We start from the raw sequence: 24007 nt of genomic DNA on the forward strand, positions 1-24007 counted from the left end.
ATAAGAGTTCATGCTGTAGAATCTATGTATGAGTTGTAAATAGGAAAAACTAGTATACAGTGACGGAGAAGGAAATGGCAACCCACTCCAGTACTCTTGCCTGGAAAATCCCATGGACGGAGGAGGCTGGTAGGCTGCAGTCCATGGGGTCCCGAAGAGTCGGACACGACTGAGCGACTTCACTTTCACTTTTCACTTTCATACATTGGAGAAGGAAATGGCAACCCACTCCAGTGTTCTTGCCTGGAGAATCCCAGGGACGGTGGAGCCTGGTGGGTTGCCATCTATGGGGTCGCACAGAGTCGGACACGACTGAAGCGACTTAGCAGCAGCAGCAGCAGCAGTATATAGTGAATGAGTAAAAGTATTTTATAACTGGGTGGCTGGAAATGCTCTGTCTTGATCTAGATACTGAATAGTGGCAGTGCACATATATAAATAATCAACAAACTGTGTACCTATTGCTGCATGCAGTTTTTATCTTGAAAGTGAAGTCATTCAGTGTCCAACTCTTTTCAATCCCATGGACTATACAGTCCGTGGAATTCTCCAGGCCACAAGGGAAGCCCATTTTTATCTTATCTCAAGATAAAATTTCTTATCTCAAGTTAAAAAATATCTTCTTTATCTAAGTTGGGCTTCCCTAGTGACTCGGCTGATAAAGAATCTGCCTGCAATGAGGGAGACCTGGGTCGGGAAGATCCCCTGGAGAAGGGAAAGGCTACCCACTCCAGTATTCTGGCCTGGAGGATTCCATGGACTGTATACTCCATGGGGTCACAAAGAGTCAGACACTACTGAGTGACTTTCACTTTCACTTTAGCTAAATTGACAAATGAAGATTTGAACAAAATTGCTGACCAGACTAAATTGATGCAATAGCTTTTGAAAGTATCAAGAAGCAAGTTGCTTTATCAAACTTCAACTAAAAAACCATATCAGTTGCATTCCTGGTAGGAAGTGGTAGGATGTGTGGTATACATCACATAATTTAGATATATATCCTTTGGAAAAAAAATATGTATACCTTTTTAGGAACATTACAGTGTCAAACCAATACATAGTATCCAAAAAGAACTCTGCTTTGAAATAAATAATTTTAGTATTCACTCTTGAATCATTTTCTTGTCAAAGAGCATAAGTAGATGCCATAACTTTGAGCTTCTATGCTTCCAAAAGAAAGAAACAATGTAATCCATGGGCATATTCAGTTGCTTCCAAAAAATACTTGCCTTTGATAGACAGGTGGTTCATAAATTGATCTTTTCACATGGAAATTATGTTGCACTTAATTTTTCTCGGGGCCAAAACTATAAATAGAAAACAGGTCATTGTATCATGACAATAAATTATTATTTATGCACAATGGAGATGAAAGAGTGACTTGCCTTCATAAATTACCTTTTCTCCATGATTCATTGAATTCTTCCTGACCCATGAATAATGAGTCCCCTAATTTCCTACAAAAAACTAGAGGAATGAAGACAAAGCAAGGGTGGGAGGAGTCGGAGAAAAATTATTGAATTAAGAATTTACATTTCCACATAGCAAACATATGAAGAATGTTCCATGGCCGTCTACATGAAATCGATGCTGCATAATTTGAAAAATAGCAGCCTGATGCCTCTTTATTCCCCCTGACAAGTCCAAAGGTTATTTTAACAATGGCACTGAATACTTGTTCCATGAGAACAGTCTCCTTAAGAAGTACTAGCGTTAATAATATATGGGATCCAAGCGTCTTTCATGTAAAACCAGTGGAAAGTCTATTTTGCCTGTATAAGCTCTTTTTGGTTGCCCCCAAATTTAAAAGAAGCATATAAAAATGATGTTTTCATTAAAATCACAAGCTGTACTCTGAAATGCAACATTCAACAGCAGAAAATGACAGTCTGTGATTAAGAATAGTCGACAATTTTATCATATGATTTTAAGGGGAGAAGAAACAGTTGACCGTTTTTCTCAAAATATGTACTAATAAATTTATTAAAATGTGAGATGCTAGAGTCATCCTTTGTCTTACCTAGGGAACCAGAAATACAGAAGATGAGCATTTATAGAAGAGAAATGAGTAACACTATTACAAAGTAATCTCATATTTATGATGTCAGTAAATTGTCATAGTGTCATGATCATTTCTAATTTACAGAAGAGCTGCAGTGTAGTAAAATACAAAACAAAAATGAAGATTCTTTCACTTTAAAAGTACTACTGGATCCATAATAGACAGAATTTTTTTCTTCTTCAAGAAAAGGAAAACAATAAATTCAGTGAAGCTTAGATGAGAGCCTTGTTTAGTTAGAAAAGATTATTTTTCTGCTCTCATACAGTAAGATCTCCTTATTTCAGACTCCACTGACTTGACATTCATCATCATTTGGGTAAATGCTCAGTTAAGAGTCTTCCTTTGTGTTGTCATATTTAGAATAGCATCTTGAGTAGCACACACTGATTCACACTCTCACAACTTCTTCTTAAAATACATATAAAGATTTGGAGTGAGGTGAAAATCAGAGTGATAATTCAAAGTAGATCTGATGGTCAGTCTACACGAACATATTGTTTACTTACTTAATATAATAATTGTTTATAAGAAGTGTGTGCACGCTCAGTTGCTCAATTGTGTCTGACTCTTTGCAACCCAATGAACTATAGTCTCCAGGTTCCTCTGTCCATGGGATTTTCCAGCCAAGAATACTGGAGTGGGTTGCTATTTCCTCCTCCAGGGGACCTTTCTGACCCAGGGATCAAACCCATGTCTTCCTGTACTGGCAGCCTGATATTTTACCACCGTGCACCTGGGAAGTAGATCTTTCTCTGTCCAATGTTTCTGAAATACCAGATTAGACTTACTAGTAAACTATGTGCCCTCCTGCACTACAGGTGTGTGTGTGTTAAGCAGTCATATTGGTATTGTTTTCTTTCCATTCATCTCCAATTCCCTTCCTACTCAAGTAAGATCTCTCTCTTTTATTTGATCCCAGAAGTCAAATGGATAAGAATCTAAGGAAAATGACAAAAGAAGACATAGGAAACACCCCACCAATAGCTGGGAATTGCTGTTTTTCATTTATTTCATCAAACACTAGATTGTGGTAACAGGATAAGATCATATCAGACCGATAAAGATGCACTTGAAACCATGCAAAGACACTGAGAATGGATATGAGGATTGAGGGTATGAATTAACTTTCCAAGGTTTTATCTTAGTCCTTTTTGAAAGTTGCTCAGTCACCTCAGTCGTGTCTGACTCTGCGCCCCTATGGATTGTAGCCTGCCAGGCTCCTGTCCATGGGATTCTCCAGCCAAGCATAATAAAGTGGGTTGCCATGCTCTCCTTCAGAGGATCTTCCCAACCCAGGGATCGAACCTGAGTCTCTTACATCTCCTCCACTGACAGGCAGGTTCTTTATCACTAGTGCCACCTGGAAAGTCCTTGTTTTGTTTTGAATGTTTCTCCCCCCAAAACAAGAGACTCTTTTAAGATTCTCATAATTTAAGAGCATATACAACCAAAAGGACAAAGCATGGATCCACTAGCAATCCTTACACTTTATAAACAAACAAGACATCAGTGGACTCCATCATTCTTTTAAATGAATAAGCAGAAAAAAAAAAAAAATTAGGAATCTATGGAAAAAAAGGCAGGAAAGGAAACACTATCTTACAGACTCAGAAGAACTAGCCTCTGGAATGATTTATCACAAACACAGGGGGGAAAATAAAAGAAAAACCCCTTTTTCCCCTGCACAAAAGTCCACTATCCCCAAATTACAAAAAAATATGACAGACCATTTATAGAAGCTTTCTTAGGGAAGACTGTGGTGAGGACATATATATTTAAATCACACACCATTTAGGGGAAAAAAAAAACAATGAATCTCCATTCACTAGTCATTTCTAATGTCAGCAGATTCCCCTTTTGGTTGTACAGCTTATCAGGAGGTCTTCTGGCTTCACCTTTCCTCTAAATAGTGCTTTGTTCTGTTACTACTCTCCTTGAGATTCTCTCTGCCCATCCCCAACACACTCCAGATTCAATTTCTTCCTTCCCTTAGCCATGGAGACTTGAGCTTCCCTTTCCCTGGTGAAAACTGGATTCAAAAATCTAAACCAAAGACATGCAATGGGTTTTGACAAAACATCTTGCAATGCTGGATCTCTCTCTATACAGAGCTAAGGAAATAAAAATGTCTTTGAAAGTTAAGCTCTTTTTATAAACACACTCCACCATCCTCTTTAGTGACATGCCCCACAAAAGTACTATAAATTCTTCAGAGGCAGGGACAATGAGGTTAGATTTTTGTGCGTATCTACCTCCAGATATGTAGCAGTATCTCAAAACTGCATTTTACTGGGAAAACATGGAAGCTTTGATTTCAAAGAGTTGTTATAAAATTCTTTGACAGATAAGAACTATTTTTTATGGAGTGCTGACTTTTATTAAGTGCTAGGAATTCTGCTACATACGTCCTTTAGATAGAGTATCTCAATTCTCAAAACAAACTTACAGACCATGATTTAATTAATATAGTCATTTTACAGATGAGAAAACTGGGGCTTAGAGAGATTAAGTTGCCTAAGGTCATATACCCAGTAAATACTAGAGCTGGGATTGCCTAAGAAAAATGATTGTTTGAGAAATAAGAACTGTACAGTTTTCATGATAATTTAAAGCTCTTTTTATTTTGTAAGATATTTATAGTTAATTCAGTCCTTGGTCCGCAAAATTTTGATAGTTTCATTTCTTTTGTACACTGAATACTTGTAAAATGGTATCAAGTTAGTATTTATATAGTCATTCCACTTAATATCTTTGGGATACTACTATGAGCATTAAGAAATTTATACTCATTTAGTAGAACAACTTTGTTTAATTTCACTTAGTGCTTGATAAAAGGATATTTTAATGTTTCAGGCTATGTTTCGTAATATAGGAAATGCCATGCCAACACATCATTAACAGCACATTTCTGCCCACTGACTTTCCATCTAGAACAAGGAAATATGTGTTGTGGTGATGACTGTACAGAGAGAATCAATGTCACTAATGTATCAACCAGTGAATAGCTATATAAAACACACTATAAACAAAAGCCTAGCATAAATGGAACAGGCATGTCTCAGCTCCATCTTGGCCTAATAATTGCTGCATTTATCAATTTTCAGGCAACTATATGTTATAAGAAATCATTTCCAGAACTTTAACTCTTAATGACTTATTTTCACATTCCTGATGGTACGGATTAGCTAATCGGAAGAAGCGGGGCCTGTGTAGTTAGTGTGCATGAATGCAGAGCTTGATCATGCCTGGGTTTCCACTCCCTATGGCTACAGTCAAACATGTGGTCAAAACCACTCTACCCCATCAGCTATGATACTCTTGCTAATTTTTAAAGAAAAAGCCTTTAAATGGGTCTCTATTTTAAAGAACAAATAAAGAGAATGGATTGACTTTCCATGTTGTGAGGGGAAAAAAAAATCCAATTTTTAAAAGTGAAGTATAGTTGACGTATACTATCATGGGAGTTTCAGAAAATCAAAAATTTTAACCTCGTCTAAAAGCTCCTACTTGCTCTAGACTAGTCCAGGTTGACACCACTTGCCTCTCCTTGAGAACTTGGGTAAAGAATGAGGTTTTCTCTGCCCGAGGCTCTCTACCATACTTCTCCCTGCCCCGTTATCTCTCCCTAGTTCTCAAATTGCAGCTGGTGTGTTATTCCCTCAGAGAAGCCAACTAACTCAGGACCTCCATCATAGACTAACTGCAAACTGAACTCATATTTAGTAGCTCTTATGAGTAGGATTGGGCGTGCCCCCTGGCTCAGTGATAAAGAATTCACCTGCAATGCAGGAGATGCCAGTTCGATCCCTGGGTCGGGAAGATCTCTTGGAGGAGAAAATGGTAACCCACTCCAGTATTCTTGCCTGGAAAATTCCATGGACAGAGGAGCCTGGTGGGCTACAGCCCATGGGGTTGCTGAGAGTCAGAGACGACTCTGTGCACGTGCACGCACACATATGACTAGAATTAGATATTTACAGAGCAGGCACTTTGTCTGGCAGACAAAACAACAGATGTTCTCTCAAGCCTACCTGCAGAGAGGGGAGAGAAGGAGAACGGGAGAGACAGACAGGGGAGACAGAGAAAAGGAGAGGAGAGACGAATGATCTAGTGTTTTGGTAGCATTTACTGCTGGGGAGCAGGGGACTGTGCCTGGTGAGGAGGAATGTTTAACCAATGTCTGTCATTACATAGTATAGCTCACACTATTGTCACAGATAAATTTATTGCTTAGGTAACATATGCAAAGCTGAAAAGACAACAGTTTGTAATGAAAAATGAGACTTCTGTCTGTAGCAGACTCACTTTCTGACCTGGACCTCAGAGGAAGCCACTGTTACCAACATTCTCTGTATGTTTTCAAACTTGAGCTCTTATATATATATATATATATATATATATATATATGCATGTATATATGTATCTATATACATATATAACAGTATTACTTTTGTATGTTATATATTATCTATTTATTATGTACATCTCCACATAAACAGAAAAATGGTAAATTTTGAAAAAAGAGACAAAACGTGAAAGACTTAAAATTATTTGTGTGTGGAATTGTAAATCACTCTAATTAACCTAGTCTGATTTTGTACAGGGTTTATATCACCGAGGCTCTCAGCCTGAATCCATTCTATTTTGATATATTTCCAACATAATTTCAACTTTCCCGATATCCATTACAGGGATTTCCCTGGTGGTCCAGTGGTTAAGAATCTGCCGGCCAAAGCAGGGGACAAGGGTTCAATCCCTAGTCTGGGAAGATTCCACATGCTGCAGAGCGACTAAGCCCGAGTGCCGCAACTGAAACCAGCGAGCCTGGAGCCCACGTTCTGCAACCAGAGAAGCTACCGCCATGAGAAGGGGAGCAAGGAAGACCAAGCGCAGCCAAAAATAAATAAGTAAAAGAATAATAAAATTTTTTAAACATATCAACTACAGAAAACCTTTTCATCCTCTAGGCTCTTCTCTCCCTTACCTCCTCGCAAGCACCGTCGATGCTTCCAAACCACGCCATTCACCCTGTGCGAGCGTGTGCACGCACGCGCAAGCGTGTGCGTCTGCACGTTTTTCCGCATGCGCATGTGCACGCACAAGTAGTTAAGGTGGGAAGTGACCCCCGGGGAGCGGGAGTGACAGACGAGGAGAGAAACACAGAAGGTGGGACAGACAATGTAAAGCCGCCACTCTTGGTGATACTGCAAGGTCCGCTGGGACCTTCTGAAGAGCCTTCTGAAAAGCCTCTCGGAACCGTCTGGGGTGGGGTACAAAGGAGGATGTATTTCTCCCTGAGGCACCCAGCGCTCATTGTGAACCATTCACTTTTGGATTTGCTTCTTAATGGTCCTGAGGCAAAATTGTCTGGTTGCACAGATGTTAATTATTCGAGACTACTCTTAATTAGTTGTGTGAGTTATTCATTCTGGAACCGTGACAGAAAGCCTCAGCTGGTTCGGTCTCTGAAGACGATCCCAGGAGCTTTCCAGAAGCCTGGTTTGTGGCCCCTCCCCCACGTCTCTCTTCCTTCTTGAGCCAGAACATTTTGATTTAGTCAAGCTCACAGAGGCCACCCCCAGGGGGACCTTTAAAATTAATTGTTCAGGAGGTACAGGATTTTCAAACGCCCTTTGCCCATACAGACTAAAAGCTTCAGTGTCGCTGTCCAGGGAAATTATTCAGCTCGTAATCAAGTGGCATTGTGGAAGACCTGGTGGGCTCTGACTGTGAGCTGACCATTCATTTTCCTTTGACTTGTAATTTCCCTTGCTCCGGTGATTTGCACATTGCGCTGCACAGTGTATTAAGCACGTTGGCTGCCTCCAAGACCGTCTAAATAATTAAAGCGTTATTGAAGAGAGCATGGTACAGATTAGTGTATTAAATACTAATCTGCTTGTTCATTACTGCGTCCTACAAGCACAAAACTGGGAGGCAGGAGGCCCCAACTCGTATTAAATCCTCTGTTCCTCACAGAATACTTGTATGGACAAAAAGGATTGCCAAGATGGTCATTTTGGAAACAATTTTCTGGAAGACATAGCTGGTCTGTCCATCTGGCACTTCATCTTTTTTGTTGTTGTTTTAACAGAACCATTGGTAGCAAAAAAATTTTCCTTCACACTAAAGACCAGCTTCAGGCAGGAGGAAATTAAATGCTCCAGGTAATAAAATATATGCAAGAGGAAAATGACTTCCACTAGAGTTATACCAGGAGGAGACATAGACCAATGCTCATTTTAAAGAAATTCAGATCTAGCATTTTTTTATGAGTCTGTACACAAGAGTTTGGTCAGCGGGGAGAAACGGAAAGTATGATGTGTTATAATCACAATTTAAACTCTGCTTTACAAAATAAAGTGGCTTGTTAAAAAGAATGAGGTAGTTCTATAAAGATACCCAGAATACTATAAAAGGACAAAAAAGAGACAGAGCAATAGCCATGATACATTCCCATTTGTGTAAAATCAAATTATTAAAAATTTTATATAGACTATCTGTATGTTTATAAATGTATCAAGTAATGTCTGTAGGGTAGCATAACCAGCTGTTTTGGTGTCTCCTCTGGGAGAAGCAATTGATACTAGGGAAGAGGAGGGTAAGCTTTTATTTGTAATATTGCACCAAAAATTTCAAAATAAGCGAGAGAATACATTTTTAAAATAGGCTGAAGAATAAAATGAATATCAGATTATATTATAATAAAAAATTAGCTGAAGATTTTTATACTGCCAAATACCCTTGTGATAGTTAAACTAGAGCCCTAAAACATTTTACAGCAAAGGAACTGTAGGGAAAATTGGTTTAGATTTCATAATTTTCAAAGAATCTTAAAAAGATGAAGCTCTTAGGTAGCAAGAATTTTAAACTGCAGATTTGAAGAAAAGCTCATTTTTTCAGAAATCTAGTTTATTTTTCCCCACCTTTTTCAGAAATATTCCTCTTACATCAAAAGCAGTACAGTGATTTAAGAAGTACATATGGGGTTTGGAGTCAAAGAGAACTACATTCACATACTACCTCCTTTACTTATTAACTATGTGACTCAGAATAACAGTGTTACTAAGTATCTGTTTTCTCACCTGTAAAACAGGGGGGAATAACAAAACTGGATCATCATAAAACTGAACATAATGCTTATAAGGGGCTTAATCTATTGGCTGGTGCAGTTCAGTTCAGTTGCTCAGTCGTGTCCGACTCTTTGCGACCCCATGGACTACAGCACACCAGGCCTCCCTGTCCATCACCAACTCCCAGAGTTTACTCAAACTCATGTTCGTTGAGTCGGTGATGCCATCCAACCATCTCATCCTCTGTCATCCCCTTCTCCTCCTGCCCTCAATCTTTCCCAGCATCAGGGTCTTTTCCAATGAGTCAGTTCTTTGCATCAGGTGGCCAAAGGATTGGAGTCTCAGCTTTAACATCAGTCTTTCCAATGAATATTCAGGACTGATTTCCTCTAGGATGGATTGATTGGATCTTCTTGCAGTCCAAGGGACTCTCAAGAGTCTTCTCCAACACCACAGTTCAAAAGCATCAGTTCTTTGGCACTCAGCTTTCTTTATAGTCCAACTCTCACATCCATACATGACCAATGGAAAAACCAAAGCTTTGACTAGACAGACCTTTATTGGCAAAGTAATGTCTCTATTTTTTAATATGCTGGCAGGTTGGTCATAGCTTTTCTTCCAAAGAGCAAGTGTATTTTAATTTCATGGCTGCAGTCACCATCTGCAGTGATTTTGGAGCCCCCAAAAATAAAGTTTGTCACTGTTTCCACTGTTCCCCCATCTATTTGCCATGAAGTGATGGGAACAAATGCCATGATCTTAGTTTTCTGAATGTTGAGTTTTAAGCCAACTTTCCCCTCTCCTCTTTCACTTTCGTCAAGAGGCTCTTTAGTTCTTCTTTGCTTTCTGCCATAAGAGTGGTGTCATCTGCATATCTGAGGTTATTGATATTTCTCCCAGCAATCTTGACTCCAGCTTGTGCTTCATCCACCCAGAGTTTCTCATGATGTACTGTGCATAGAAGTTAAATAAGCAGGGTGACAATATACAGCCTTGACGTACTCCTTTCCCAATTTGGAACCAGTCTGTTGTTCCATGTCCAGTTCTAACTGTTGCTTCCTGACTTTCTTACAGATTTCTCAAGAGGCAGGTCAGGTGGTCTGGTATTCCCATCTCTTTGAGAATTTTCCAGTTTGTTGTGGTCCACACAGTCAAAGGCTTTGGCATAGTCAATAAAACAGAAGTAGATATTTTTCTGGAACACTCTTGCTTTTTCAATGATTGATGCTGGCAATTTGATCTCTGGTTCCTCTGCCTTTTCAAAATCCAGCTTGAACATCTGGAATTTCATTGTTCACGTACTGTTGAAGCCTGGCTTGGAGAATTTTTGAGCATTACTTTACTAGCGTGTGAGATGAGTGCAATTGTGCAGTAGTTTGAACATTGGCATTGCCTTTTTTTGGGATTGGAATGAAAACTTACCTTTTCCAGTCCTGTGACCACTGCTGAGTTTTCCAAATTTGCTGGCACATTGAGTGCAGCCGTTTCACAGCATCATCTTTAAGGATTTGAAATAGCTCAACTGGAATTCCATCACCTCCAATAGCTTTGTTTGTAGTGATGCTGGTATAAAACAAGAAACATTCACTAAATGTTAGCTATTGTAGGTTTTGTAGAATTTATTACCTTTCAACATAGCCCATATACCTTCTTTGGAAGGTTTATATATCTCAACCCTATTCAACTCAAGAGTGGTGAAATGACTTGCTTCAGCCCATGAATCACAGATAGAAGTGTCACTTCCAAGAAGATGCATTAAGAGTCAGTTCACGACTTATAATACATCATTCTCTTTCGTTTCTCTCATGACATCAGCAATGTTTCAAATAAGGGCTGCATGAAAAGCCTGAATCTTGGAGTGAAGACAAAGATGGAACATTCAGCCCATCAACAATAGCCGTGATTCTAGCATGAGTGAGAAATCAACCTCAATGATGTAAGTCACTGAGATTTTGAATTGCTTGTTACTGCAGCTCAGCCTAGCCTACCTGACTGATAGATGTATCCTCCCTCTTGGCTGGAAATTCCTGGGCAGATTTTTTTGTTTACCAGTTAGACTTCTCATTTGTAAATATTTGAACTCTCTCTATTTAGTTTAAGCAGAGATAGAGTTTGGTGAAGTATGTTAGGTGGTTCGCTGCTTCTCTGCACGGCCCAGTAGTAAAGTTGGATCTACTCAGCCAGGAACAATGACCAGACTATTTAGCATTTCAGCTTCAGTGGAGACTCATCACAGCTGATGCCCCTAGGGAGAGGCTTTGTAATTTACACTGCCTAAGTCTGACCCTGATCTGAATCCTTTGACTGTACCTTCTATCATTCCTGCTTTTGGTAGCTAGAAGTATCTGCCACCATCTCACTAGAATAGAATCTACCAGGTGTCAACATCTGATTGGCAGAGCCCACATCACACACCTGCATTTAGATACAGGTGAGACTAGGGAAAAAATGTATGTCTGGAGAGTTGTAAACTCATAAAGTAGAACGTTCCTCAAACACAAGGAAAGTGTTCAAACCTGAGGGGTGGCAAAAAGTAATTGATAAATGTCTATAACAGGGTTCTGTTAAGAAAAGTACAGCTTTATTTCTAGGTATTTTATTCTTTTTGACTTGATGGTAAATGAGATTGTTTCCTTGATTTCTCATTCTGATTATTCGTTGTTACTGTATAGAAATCCAAGAGATTTCTGTGTATTAATTTTGCATCCTGCAACTTTACCAAATTCACTGATAAGCTCTAATAGTTTTCTGATAGCATCTTTAGAATTTTCTGTGTATCATAACATGTTGTTATCTGCAAACAGTCACAGCTTTACTTCTTTTCCAGGGTGGATTCCTTATATTTCTTTTTCTTCGCTGATTATCATGGCTAGAACTTCCAAAACTATATTGAATTAATAGTGGTGAGAGTGGACATCCTTATCTTTTCCATGATCTTAGAGGAAATGCTTTCTGTTTTTCACCACTGAGAATGATATTTGCTGAGAGTTGTCATATATGGCCTTTATTATATTGACATAGGTTCCCTCTCTACCCACTTTCTGAAGAGTTTTTTTTTTTTATCATAAATGGATATTGAATTTTGTCAAAAGCTTTCCCTTCATCTATTGAGATGATCATATGGTTTTCGTTTTTCAGTTTGTTAATGTAGGATATCACACTGATTTTTGGACATTGGAAAAATCCTTGCATCTCTGGGATAAATCTCACTTGATCATGGTATGTGATCCTTTTAATGTGTTGTTGGATTTGTTTGCTAGTATTTTGTTGTGGATTTTTGTGTCTTTGTTTGTCAGTTATATTAGCCTGTAACTGTCTTTTTTTCTGATATCTTTGTCTGGTTTTGGTGTCAGGGTGATGGTGGCCTTGTAGAAAGAGTTTGGGATTATTCCTTCCTCTCTAATTTTTTGAAAGAGTTTCAGAAGGGTAGAGGGAAAGTACAGTGTGCTATGGTAATAAACTGTGTGCTCCAGGACAGTAGCCACTGGCCACATGTGGATATTTGAATTTAGTTTAAATTAAGTGTAATTAAAAATTCAGTTCTTCCATCTTACTGACACATTTCAAGTGGTCCATTGCCATGTGTGGCCAGCAGCTAATGTACTGGATGTTGTAGTTATGGAACACTTCCTTCATTGTAGAAAGTGCTCTCCAACAGTGCTGCTACAGGGAAATGAGCCTGATGTTGTTCTGAATTATATGGCACCAGAAAAAGATGGCTGCATGGTGCAGGATAGACAGTCCTGTGGAGTGTCCACAGGCTCTGGTTTCCAGTGACGTCACCACCCCTTTGTGACACTAGGCAGATCTTTTAGTCTTTTCAGGACTTGATTTTCACATCTGTCAAACAAGGGCATGGTAATTGTCAAGGAGTAAGTTCCCTCAGGCATCCCCCCCCCTCAATCCAAGACTCCAGTAATTGGCTCCCTGCCACCACTTGTACTGAGTAGATTCCTGGATCAGAGGGCCAGTATGTAGAGATGGGGAGGGGATATGCAGGTGGGTTTCCACTCTGCATATGAACCCTTGAGGGTTGGAAACTTAGCTCCTTTTCTCTTTCAGCGGGTACCTTCTTGTCCCATATCCCCTGCAGATCTGGATTCACTAGGATATGGGCTAAGTGTAGGGAGTTTCCAGCACTTCCGTATGGACAAGGATAATTATCAAGCACAATCCCACGTGGTACAGGGGCCACTTTCAGGGTTCAGCTTCTGTTTCATTTCTGTTGAAAACCAGGCACCTCCAGCCTCTAGCTCTGATCTTTCTTCCTGAGTCACCTGAACTTTCTGTCCAAGACTAAGGTCCTCTCGTCCTTACCCTCCTTTCCAAGCCCTGGAGGCTCAAGACCCTTTTCTCTTTGAGTATCACTTAGCAATAAGACTCCAGGTAAAAACAAGAGCCAGTTCTTCTAGTTCCAACTCCACCTGAAGCAGTTTAATTCTCTCTGTTTTCACTGTTTTCTACTCGGCCACCTCCTAGATCAAGCCTCCTCCACCTCTCATTGGGTCAGCTGCCAGGTTCCCTCATTGATTAATTAAATACAGTGTGTGACAGATGTTTATTTTATATCTGATTGAGAGTCATGATGTTATTTTTTAAACACTACATTCCAGCCACTCAGTTGTCTCCACACCCAATAGCAGTTCAACAGCCAAAGTAGTCCTTATCAAATGGATAAACGGAGCATGCCTCCGCTGGCTTTAAAACCCTCTTGAGTTTTCTTTAAAATAAAACATAAAGTCATCAGATGGTCTAGAGGCCATGCAGTATGTAGATCCTGACTATCTTCTCTCCTACTATTATCCCCCTCTCTCAGACCATAGGGAAAAAATATCAGTGTGTCTATTGGAAAACTATACATTATCCAGACTCTAGATGACACACCTCCAAGGTTCTCTGATTTTGATTCTGTGGAAGTTATTTCACAACTGTGTAATTTGGCAATGCAAAAATAATCTTTGTCTCTAGACATGCAAATCCGTTTTATCTGTAAATTCAGTTGACTCCTCTCTCACTTGTGAGAGAAGTGAGTTTTGCCTCTTTCTTATATATGTTTATTTCAATATTCCTTTATTCCATAAAAATTTGTGCTTTTGTGAATTGTTCCTTGAACCATTACATTTGCCACATTCCATAGTTTGTTAATAAAGTAAAATCCTTACCAAGTATTTATTTTATATCTGCAATGAGAGCACAAGTTTACATTTTCTGAAAAATATCTTTTAACATTCCACATTCCATTCCAGGCCCTTATTTCTCCTCTCTCCTCAAATATTCTAGCGTATTCCCACCTTGGAATCTCTGTCCCTGTTTTTTCCTTGTTTCAAGAGTCCATGCTGTAATATCATGGGTTCAGCTAAGATACCACTTCCTTAGAGAGATCTTCCTTTCTGAGGCTCATCCCTAATCTATGTCTATTCCTCTTTTCTGTTGTCCTCTTAGACTTACTAATTATCCAAAATTTTCTCCTTCATGTGTTTATTCAATTATTTTTTGTTCGATTCCTTCTTCTCTCTACCCTTACAAGGTAAGCTCCATGAAAGCTGGAAGGCTCTATGTCCTTTTCACTACTTATCACTTGCCAGTGCTGGTGACATAGTAGATATTCAATAAACATATGTTTATTTGAATGGATGGATGAAAATGATTTAACACTTAAACTTTGCCTGAAATTACTATACTTTTCCAAACTGCTGTTTCATCAATTATCAAATAAATAAATGATACAGTAAATAAAGTTTGACTCAGAATAATAGAAGGGGAGAAGTCGATGCAGATATAGAGAAAACAAAATTAGGCATGAGTTGGTTGTTGTTGAAGCTGAGTAATGTGTGTACAAGTGTTCAGGATACAGTCTATTTTGAAATGTGATTGAAGTTTTTTATAATACAAAGTTTAAAATAAGAACAATGTCCATTGATCTTACGCTGCATTGGCAGGCAGGTTCTCTATCACTAGCACCACCTGTTTGGAGGAACCCAAAGTTCAGTATGTTTGGAGTTAGTTCAATTCAGTCACTCAGTTGTGTCTGACTCTTTGTGACCCCATGGACTGCAGCACACCAGGCTTCCCTGTCCATCACCAACTCCCGGAGCTTGCTCAGACTCATGTCCATCCAGTCGGTGATGCCATCCAACCATCTCATCCTCTGTCGTCCCCTTCTCCTCCTGCCTTCAATCTTTCCCAGCATCAGGGTCTTTTCTAATGAGTCAGTTCTTCACATCAGGTGGCCAGAGTATTAGAGCTTCAGCTTCAGCATCAGTCCTTCCAATGAATATTTGATTTTCTTTAGGATTGACTGGTTTGATATCCTTGCTGTCCAAGGGACTCTCAAGAGTCTTCTCCAACACCACAGTTCAAAAGTATCAATTCTTCAGTGCTCAGCTTTCTTTATGGTCCAACTCTCACATCCATACATGACTACTGGAAAAGCCATAGCTTTGACTAGCTTTGACTTTGTCGGCAAAGTAATGTCTTTGCTTTTTAATATACTGACTAGGTTGGTCATAGCTTTTCTTCCAAGGAGCAAGCATCTTTTAATTTCATGGCTGCAGTCACCATCTGAAGTGATTTTAGAGCCTAAGAGTTCGAGTGGGAGAGAGAACATGATAGGAGGTTGTGAAGAGAATCTGGTCAGAGATGACAAAAGAGAGAGTCTGGAATGAGAAAGCACTCAGTGAGAGGGGAGCCAAGTTTAAGCTGAAGGGGTGGGGGCTGACCTTCTGAGAACAGAATTCTGTCTCCTATATGTTTCTGAACCTTCTGCTCACCCAAGGTGAGGCAACCGCTTTCCACTCTCCCCATGTCATTTCTGCAGTTTTCTTTTGTCTCATGTTCCTACTTTGTATCCTTCAACCTGGTTGCCACTTCCTGCCAGTTCAGCCTCTTCCATGGATGCTTTACTAGAAAGCCATGTTACTTGGTAGTTAAAAGCACTAAGATCAAATGAAATCTGGATCTGAATCCTGGGTATGCCACTGACTACCTGTGTGAGCATGGACAAGCATTTTAGCCTCTCTGAACTTCAGTCTTCTTATCTAAAAGAAGACAATTCTAATAGCTAGAGAGTTTTATGAAGATACAAAGAAGATAATGTATGTGAAGAATTCAGCCAGTGAGCGGCATATAGTAAATGCTCAATAAGCTAGGACTGTTGACTTGGCTCTATCCTAGCTGGATTCTTGAATGCTTCCTTCCTGCTTCATCCTCTTTCTGGCCACTGTACAAGGAAATTATATTAGGAATCATGGAAAGTAAGTCTTTCGAACTTGAAATCCTAAAAGGTCCTCTTTTACTTAAGATGAAAAACTAATATTCTTCCTGCCTGGGGAGATGCTGATAGAAGGTAAAGGGACATTTCTCTTTCTCTTTTCATGAAGTTTCCTTTGAACCATGGGCCTCACCCTGTCTTTCTTGGGAATTCTTCAGAGGCCTTCTATTTCTAGGTTTCTAATACTTGTGAAAGTATTATTATAGGGAATCAGCAGGTAAGACAGAAAGGAGTTCATCTGAACCTTAAGTTTAGTAGAAAATATTTGTGAAGGTAAAAGGACATTGACAAATTAGTTGGGGAGAAGTTTGATGAAAGACAGAGGAGTTGAGCATTTGGAAAACAGCTTGCAGGGATGGGGGGGGGCTGACATCAATTTTCATTTCAAAGTGAAGGATGGAATTAAATATGCTGTAAAGCCTTCTTATACTCCCCAGCTAGCATACTGACTAGGAATGGTTGTAGTCCTAGAAAGGGAAGCATATGGTCACATTCCCACTCTGAAAAATCTGACGGCCAAGACAAATAAACGTGAACATTATGTTTGCAAGTAATGTATAAGGACTGCTATTTTTCATTCACTCTATGCTTGTGATTCTCAAATAGAATACAAATGCTTTGATCCTGTATTTTTGCTCATGAGTGCCCCAGCCCAGGTGAACCCTTTTTCTTGTCTGAGTCTTTTATTTCTCCTTCATGCTATTCTCTCTCTGAAAAATTCATCACAGAAAAAACCATTGGATGCATATCTGAGTTTCATTCACAGATAAAATATGACTAAATCCGCATACAAATGAGCTGGGTTTAATGGGGGTATTTCTGTTCCCATAGAATGAGTGGGATGAATAAAATACATTGCGTGCATGTTTGTTTTCACCTTTCTGTACACTGAATATAAGTTTTTATGATGGGGAATGGGAGAGAGTGGCAGATTGCAGGGAAAGAAGAATATGGTGGTGGTTTAATTGCTAAGTTGTGTCCGACTCTTGCGATCCCATGAACTGTAGCCCGCCAGGCTCCTCTGTCCATGGAATTCTCCAGGCAAGAATACTGGAGTGGGTTGCCATTTCCTTCTCCAGGGAAAGGAGAGTATAAGAGATGCCATTGAACCTGAGGGGTATACCTTCTGCAGTAAGAAGCATAAGTAACACATACCTGACCCTGTTATACTGAAAAGGAAATATATTTCCATCTCAGTGGCTTTGTTTCTCTCTGAGATAGCATGGTCCTGACCCACAGTTTTTGGAAAGAACTCTGGATTGTTTGCAGTGGAATTTTTGTCCTGGTGTTGAGTCTCCAAGAAAAATCATAAATTCTCTGCACCTTCATTTCGCTCATCTGTCATACAAGGAGTAGAAGAAAATAATCTGCTTGTTTGTTTCTGCCCTAAAAGCCAATTCTACATACTGGTTGTCTTTTGCTGAATTAGGCAGAAGAAATAATTTTGACTACCTTTTGAACCTGAATCAGAGGGCTAGAACACAGAAAGACTTTTTTGTTACATTCTTTTATTTTAGATGCCATGGTTATCTCCAACAAATGAGCAATGAAGATTATTATAGTATAGTCGTATGAAGGGATATTAAGCAATAGGTTAAAATAATATTCATACAGTTTTAGGGGCCTACGAGAGTGCTCTAGATATAATGTATTTAACAAAATTGCCAATAATTTAGGAAACTAAATGACATAAACAGGATCACAACAACAATGAAAAGTGTAGAAAAAGATCAGTGTCCACATTTTAACAGTGGTTGACTCCTGTTGGTAGGAATATGTCTGAGCCATTTTCTCTACTTCTCTACGTTCATTCTTTTTCTGTGTTATTCTATATAGCAAAAATCCTCTTTATACACTGTTCATCTCCTAAAAAGAGCATGTTCTATTTTCTGGTCAGAGGCATGGGCTTTGAGCAGTTTTCCCTAGCCATGCATGATGGATTTTTATGTCTGGAGTCTACAGTTCCTTGTGACCAATGGCAGGAATCTGAAAAACAGCCAGCTGGATTGGAGATATAGCCTGTGGTCACTCGACGGAGCAAAGCACTCTCAACTAAATAGCTATCGAATCCCTGGCCTTGGTGTTATTAAGGCCAATGCACCACCCAGAGGAACTAGCCATCCATAAAAGACTTTCAAACTACTGAAATTGAATAGATCTCCCTGAGCTAGAGATAGGCCATTGACATTGTAGGTGGTTAGGCTGCAAAACAGGTGTATCAAAGAACTTATTTGTGATACAAACTCTTCTTCTATGAAAGACTAGACTATGCCAGAATTATGTGCCAATACGCTTTTAGTGAATGTGTGTTCTGTGCCCAGCCTTGTGCTAGACGTAGAGGATACAGGATGAATAAGATACAGTTCTGCCTATCAAGGAACTCATGGTCTAGTATTTAACACAGACATGAAAATAAATTATGCTGCCCTGAGATGAGAGTGGTGATGGGGCCAAACCCAGGAAGCTGGGTTGCTAAGTTGTGTCCAATCCTTGTGATCCCATGGACTGTAGCCTGCCAGGCTCCTCTGTCCATGGAATTCTCCAGGCAAGAATACTGGAGTGGGTTGCCATTTCCTTCTCCAGGGAAAGGAGAGTATAAGAGATGCCACTAAACCTGAGGGGTATACCTTCTGCAGTAAGAAACTTCCTGCTAGGCTCCAAGAAGTAGTGGGAGCTCCAAAGGGAAGTTCTAAGTTAACCAAGGGCATGATTATTCTTGCGTGGGAAATCCCAAGAACAGAGGAATCTGGCAGGCTACAGTCCATGGGGTCACAGAGTTGCACATGATTGACACACAGACACACAGACACACAGACACAGACACACACACACACACACACACACACATCAGTTCAACACCTGCAGGTAACTGACAGTCTTTTCGAGTATCAGCTCTAAATACCTGGGTTGGGGGCAGGGCAAGTGGAGGGCCAGGGTGTTAGGGCAGTCAAATTTGATTAGTCTAACCGGAAATTGATATTGACCTTTAATCCAATCAGCTTGGGCAAGAGGCCAGTGTTACTGGCCCTATTTCCCAAAGGACCAAAGCACTTATTACCACCAAAACCTACAGAATTGGAAAATGAAAAAGACATGAGGAAACCCAGTGGCACTGTAGGAAAAGCCCACATTTGTTACTGGACAGGCCTGGCAGAGTGGTTTTCAGTGATTCACTCTACTTCTAGGTGCCCTGATGCTTCTGCTCTGCCTACTTAAGCTCTTCACACAATCGACACCATCAAATGAGATAATGTGTCTGAAAAAACTCTGTGTAAAAAAGTCAGTTATTCTTATGAATATATGTGTCTGTGTGTGTGTTAGTCGCTCAGTCGTGTCCAACTCTTTGTGACCCCATAGACTGTAGCCTCCTAGGCTCCTCTGTCCATGGAATTCTCCATGCAAGGATATTGGAATGGGTACCCATTCCCTTCTCCAGGGATCTCCCTAACTCAGGGATCAAACCCGGGTCTCGAATATGCTTTGCAGTCATATTCTTTACCATCTGAGCCACCAGGGATACTTATGAATATAAGTATGTCAAAACAAAAGTTCCGAATAGACAGAGTAGAAGAACTATATACTTGGAATCAAATATATGGACTTCAAATCCCAACAGCTAAACCACTTCTAGTCATATGACCTTAGGCACACTCTCTGCATATCTTTTTGTCAACCCAAAAGAAGGATAATAATATCTAGCTTGTAGGGCCAATGTAGAAATTAAATAAAGTGTCCCCAAATATGAATTACCTAGTCCAATAACTTTGACACTCAGTAAATTATAGCTGTCATCATTATTAGTTATTAAGACACATTACTATTATCTCCCAGATGTGTCCACCCTTAATCTAAAAAATCTTCCATGACAATGCTTCAAATGGTCAATTCTGTTGGACAAAATCCTATGACAAGGGATTTTCTTTAAACAATGGTTCTTAACTAATAGAAGTACTTGGAAAACTCTTGTAGAAATACCGAAGCCTGTATCCCACTGTACACCAACTGAATCAGTATCTCTGAGCCTGGGACCCTGGCATCTGTATTTTTAAAAGCTCCACAGTAGAAGATAAAATGCTCACTAACAGTTTGTAGAATGAATGGATAAATGTGTCAAATGAGTAACTGATAACCCTACAATGAATACAATGTATTTATAATAGATTGGGGGGCAAAAACGTTAATTCTGTACTCTGATTTATGTTTTAAAAGTAGATCTATGTTTTGAAAGTAGATTTACAAATAAAACGTTTAATTGCACAGAGGAGTTATAAGTACTTATTTGCTGGCAGCGTCTATGTTTTCTTCAGTGTAGGCATTGTTAGAAAGCCAGATGTTTTTGGTGAAAACTGCTTTACCACAGTACCAAATGGAGCAGTATAAAACTGCTATGTGAGAACACAGGTATTTGCTTCCAGGATGGAAATGCCTCTGCTTGTCTGTTGCTGTTTTTCCCTTGCATTTGCTTTTTGGTTTCTCGTGCCTTTATAAGGATGGAGTTGTTGACAGACTGGAGTGCCGCAACCAGTTATACTCTTTGAGTGTTCCCTTCTTTTCCCTGATCAAGTTCTTGAGTTCTTGAGTTGCGTTTATAATTGGCAAGCAGACCACTTCTTTTTCAAGCACTTAATCTACCAAGCGCCACAAAGTCAAAATAAGGAAAGGATACTTGTAAGGAAAGAATTCAAAAAGAAAAGAGCTTTATATAGACTCATCAGCCCAGTTTAACCCATAAAAGGTCAGGAGGGAAAAAGTCCTCAGATAATTATATGAGTTATAACTGATAAGCCCTGGCAGGGTAGCTTGAAACTGTAGGCTGGGAGAGACTGAATATTTTATGGCTTAGCTGCATATGAGTTTCAGCAATGGAGACCCTTAGGAAATAAGCAATGAATTAAAAGGATTTTCAGATGAAATTCAACATAGCTATTGGAAGAAGAAAAAGGAAATTGGTTTCACTTTTATTGAAAGTGAGTTGGCTAGTCTGCGAGAGTGATCTAAAAAATAAGAAAAAATAAAGTAGTCAATTAAACTGGATTCATAAATCACTCTTTAAAATTATTGCATGGATTAGTGAAGAAGAGAGTTCACGAAAAAACACACAAAGATGTTAGAAGTCAAAGGAATCAGACATACCACATATCAAAGTCACAGAGTCGAATGTCTACAGGGTCTCTGAATCAAAGGACTTGGGTGTAAGATAATAGGATGGGCTGTGAACTTAGACACATTGGAGTATACATACTATTTTTTAACCCCTAGTGTTAGTTATGTTGCCATGTAGGATGTAAGAGTGTAGCCTCTAATCTTTTAAAGAGAAGTTGGAAATCCAGGCTTTTTTTTTTTTTCATGCAAAAGACTCCCAGTTTTTAAATGTTGAAAATAATTCAAATATTTAAGAGTACTAAATTAGCCAAATCAAATATGTCAGTGGATTTGATCTGACCCATGGACTACCATTTGAGCATTCTGGGCTATGGATCAAATATACATAGGTGTTGGACCCTTTCAGAACTGAGTTTTAATCTCATCCACCACAAACTATGTATATGCGGTCAACCAATATTTGACAAGGGAGCCAAGAATACTCGGAGGAAAAATAATCTCTTCAATAAATGATGTCAGATATCCACATGCAAAAGAATGAAACTGGTCCCCTATATTACACCACTGACCAAAAAAAAAACAAAGTCAACAAAATGAAACAATCAACTAAATGAAAAGGTGACCTATGGAATGTGAGATAATATTTCAGATCACATATCTGATAAAGGGTTAATATCCAAAATAATAAGGAAGTCTTACAACAGTAGCAAAAACCAAATAATCCAATGTAAAAATGGACAAAGAACCTGAACAGACATTTTCAAAAGAAGCTATACAAACAGCCAACAGGCACATAAAAAGGTGTTGAACATCACTAAACATCATGGGAATAAAACTACAGTGAGATAGCACCTCATATTGTTACAATGACTATTATCAAAAAGACAAGAGATAACAAATGTGGGTCAGAATGTGGAGAAAAGGGAGCCCTTGTGCTCTGTTGGTGGGAATATAAGTTGGAACAGCCACAATGGAAAACAGTATGGAGTTTCCTCAAAAAATTAAAAATGGAACTAGCGTACAACCCAGCGATCCCACATCTCAGTATACAGCTGAAGGAAATGAAATAACAGTCTTGAAGAGATATCCACACCCTTACATTCACTGCGACATGGAAATAACTTAAGTGTCCATTGATGGATGTATAAGAAAATGTCACATATATATATATGAATATGAATAATGGAATATTATTCAGCCATGAAAAAGAATGAAATCCTACCACTGTCAATAACATGGATGGACCATGAGGACATTATGCTAAGTGAAATGTCAGTCAGAAAAAGACAGATACTGGATACTTTAACTTATAAGTAGAACAGTAAAAACACCAAACTGATAGAGAGTAGACTGGTGATTACTAGGGACAGTAGTATTGGGAAAAAGGGTAAAAATGTCCAGTTATAATATGAATAAGTTCTGGGCACCTAATGTACAGTATAGCGGTTATGGTTAACCATACAATATTGTATACTTGAAAGTTGCTAAAAAAATGGATATTAAAATTCTCAGCACACACAGAAAAATGATAAATATGTGAGATGATGGATGTATTAACTATCCGTGTTGTAGTCATCATTTTGCAATATATACTTTTATAAATAATCATGTTGTACACCTAAAACTGGGGCCTCCCCGGTAGTTCAGCTAGTAAAAAGTCCCCCTGCAATGCAGGAGACCCCGTTTGTATTCCTGGGTCAGAAAGATCCCCTGGAGAAGGGATAGACTACCCACCCCAGTACTCATGGGCTTCTCTGGTGGCTCAGACGGTAAGGAATCTGCCTGTAATGCAGGAGACCTGGGTTCGATCCCTGGGTTGGGAAGATCCTCTGGAGGAGGGCATGGCAACTCATTCCAGTGTTCTTGCCTGAAGAATCCCCATGGACAGAGGAGACTGGTGGGCTACAGTCCATGGGGTCACAAAGAGTTGGACACAACTGAGAGACTAAGCACAGCACACCTGAAACTAACACAGTGTTACATGTCAGTTATATCTGGATAAAGCTAGAAAAACAGAACAACAACAAAAAAGAATTATTTTCTCTACCCCAAAACCAATTTTCACCTCTTTGGGGATGATATTAATCAAATGAAAATGTGTATTTTGAAAAGACTCACAACACAGATAGAATTCCAACTTTTGCTTCACTTTGGAATTAGAGATAATGGATACAAATCTTATTGTTCAATGCCTGAGAGAGTGTGGATGCATAATATATTATGGCTTTTACAATGAATGTCAACAAGATACATGGAGAGTAACAGGATAATTCTTTTCTTTAGAGTACTGTCAGGAGATATTCTGAGACACAACTACTTCCCTTGTTTTACTGCCATGCTCCCAGATCTTTATGAAGGCAATTTTACAACAGATCAGAAACTCTCTAGCAATCACTCTGAAGATACCATTAACCAGGAAACCCTGTTCTCTAAAGAACATTAGCAACATTGCTGTTCTTTGCAACACTCAGCATATTTGTAAAATTCAAGGGGAAA

The 24007-nt window shown here is 39.2% G+C and overlaps 1 protein-coding gene and 1 long non-coding RNA gene across 4 annotated transcripts in view; one reads left to right on the plus strand and one right to left on the minus strand.

Annotated features, from left to right (window-relative positions):
* LOC145520918 (uncharacterized) overlaps nt 1-7105 on the minus strand; it is a 34180-nt gene extending 27075 nt beyond the window's left edge. Inside the window, exons 1-2 of the long non-coding RNA XR_014064904.1 lie at nt 7050-7105; nt 1233-1310 (exon numbers count right to left, since the gene is read on the minus strand). This is a non-coding gene — a long non-coding RNA (uncharacterized LOC145520918). The remainder of the gene's footprint in view (nt 1-1232; nt 1311-7049) is intronic.
* Nucleotides 7106-7137: 32 nt separating this feature from the next.
* The window catches only part of FRMD4B (FERM domain containing 4B), a 388656-nt gene continuing 371786 nt past the window's right edge, over nt 7138-24007 (plus strand). The window contains exons 1-3 of one of the 3 annotated variants that reach the window (XM_081528396.1): nt 7148-7231; nt 10954-11074; nt 12277-12357. The gene's annotated coding sequence lies outside the window, so the exon portion shown is untranslated. Of the gene's footprint in view, nt 8233-10953; nt 11075-12276; nt 12358-24007 lie in introns of all 3 variants that reach the window. The other 2 variants (XM_081528400.1, XM_081528395.1) reach the window with 2 other exon arrangements.

The sequence above is a fragment of the Giraffa tippelskirchi genome, chromosome 9 (genome assembly GCF_054371585.1).
Source record: "Giraffa tippelskirchi isolate mGirTip1 chromosome 9, T2T-mGirTip1v1.2.pri, whole genome shotgun sequence".
In the NCBI taxonomy this organism is placed as follows: domain Eukaryota; kingdom Metazoa; phylum Chordata; class Mammalia; order Artiodactyla; family Giraffidae; genus Giraffa; species Giraffa tippelskirchi.